Source organism: Polistes canadensis, unplaced genomic scaffold, assembly GCF_001313835.1.
Source record: "Polistes canadensis isolate GaletaPanama2010 unplaced genomic scaffold, ASM131383v1 scaffold_274, whole genome shotgun sequence".
Classification (NCBI taxonomy): Eukaryota; Metazoa; Arthropoda; class Insecta; order Hymenoptera; family Vespidae; genus Polistes; species Polistes canadensis.
Window position 1 is genome coordinate 179,971 of NW_014569821.1, and position 2,523 is coordinate 182,493.

Below are 2,523 nucleotides of genomic sequence, written 5' to 3' on the forward strand. Positions count from 1 at the left end.
AAAAAATAACTCACGATTTGGTGTACATACTAAAAAACCATCATATCCCTCGCATTATTTTCCCACACTCTTCTCTCTCTTTCCATTTAATTATTTGTTCTAGTATGAAAAATTTCAAATTATGTTTATAATTATATATTATTATAAATTGCTTACCCGTGGAACATTTATTTTTATCGAAATATATCACGAATTATATATTATATTTATTATATATATAATAATGATGATGATGATGATGATGATGATGATGATGATGGTGATGGATAATAATAATGAAAAATAATAATAATAATAATAATAATAATTTTCACGTCATATATTCAATAGAATTATAATTCTTTATACAAGGCCTCTTTGTGTTGAATTTGTTCCCCACAAATGTGCCTGAAAGGATCTCGGGGTACTTTAGTACCCAAGAAAACATAAATAATAATAATATAATAATAATAATAATAATAATACTCTTTTTGATATGGACAATATAGACTATACAAAATGTTTTGCGTTTTAACCAGCGTTAAAAACTTGTTTTTCACTAACTTCATTTAAGTACTTTCAAAGTCCTCTTCAACAAAGACTCGGTTTTTTTACTTTACGAGAATGAGCAATACACATCTCGTTCATTCTTCGAACATACTTAAGAGAAACACTTATTTAAAAAAAGAAAAAAACAAAAAGAATCATTTGGTCCTGCAACTACAATGGAACCTCGATTGTGAAAGCACAGAAACCTTGAATTTTTAAAATAAACTTTTGTTTATTGTACTTACTCAAGTATGTTGATAAAACATACTTGTAAGTATTTAATTTGTTTAAATCAACAAAGACAGTACCTCCCTCCTTTCCCACCCCTTAATCTCATTCACCCACCCAACCATATATTTCTAATCTTTATTCACTTATCTCATATCTTCTAACGGCAGACGATGTTTTAATCAGCAAAATTGATTATGCTAATCATAATACTAATCGTGTATATGCATCTAAAGCTTCCTCCCTCCTCATTAGAAGTTTTTCATCAAGTTTGAAACATTGTTTATTATTAAGTTACATTTATTGTTTAATACTAATATGAAAACAAAAAACGCGATAATTAATTTTTTTTAATAATAATTAATTTAACACCCACGCCTTTATTTATTCGTATATTATTATTATTATTATTATTTCTTTTTTTCCTCATCCTTATCATTATTCCTTTACAGTATTCTCTACACGTTTTTATTTATTTCTTTTTGGATTAATTCGAAATATAATAATATTAATCGAGGTTCTACTGTGTACATAAAATATAAACCCTTATACACGTATATTATAATTCTATATATGTATGTAATTATTTTAATGAGGAGTTCACTATACCACCATGTCATTGAATTATCCTTAAATAATATATTATCTCCAGGTGAGAGAACAATAATTCTCTGTAGGGAACGATGATAAAAACACATCTACGATTCATAGTGATAAAAACTACGATATGGGGAAGGGAGAGGGGTAGGGGGTGGAATCCTTTGTAAGATTATTTTAAATTACTTTTCTTTTTTTTTTTGTTCTTTTCTTTCCATGACACACCCATATTTAACACGTGTATATTATTATTATTATTTTTTTTAATACTTAGGGCAGAACTCGTATATATTATATATACATATTCACGTTTTTAAATGTTCGAAACGGTGTATCGTGAGAGAGACCACCAATCATCGAGAAGAATGATTCAACTGTGCAAGAAAATTGAATTCAACAATTTTTCGCGACAACGAAATATTCGTCGTTTCACCTGGTTTCTTTTTTTTTCTTTTTCTTCTTCTTCTTTTTCTTTTCTCACGCTAATCTCTTTGTACTTATCTAAACGTAACTCTTCTCTCTCTCTCTCTCTCTCTCACTCTTTTTTACGAGATTAAATACTGCTGATAAAAGTTTGTTCTCTTTTCTTTTTTTTTTTTAACTTCTGTTTCCCTTTTCTTTGCACTTTTTTTTCTTTTTCTTTTTTTCTCTAACGATCTTAAAAAGAATCTTTTCTCAGGACTTAATCGAGTATTCCGACAAAGAGGAACAACGTCAGGTTCTTCTCTCTTTCACAAATAAAAAAAAGAAAAGAAAAGAAAAGAAATTTATTTATTAGCGTTGAGAATTTTTCTTCTTCTTCTTTTTGCAATTAAATAAATTCGTCGTTGTTAAATTTAATTCTATTTTTTTTTTTGTTCTTTTCTTCGATAGACACAATTAGTTTAAAAGGAAAGCTCGACAGGTTCGTTTAAATAAATAATAATGTTAAAATGTAAGCTTCTTATATCAGTAAATTGCAAATGTAAAAAAAAAAATCTCGATAAAAATGGTAAATAAAATCTTTGGACAAAAATTACGCAAATATTTGCGTAACGCGCGATAAAATAAAAACAAATTGATAACATAATAATAAGATTAATATAATAATAAAAAATAATAAGAATAAATATTATTCTATAGAAAAAGGGCACAGCCAATTTACGTCTTATTTTTTTCCTTTCCTTCTCT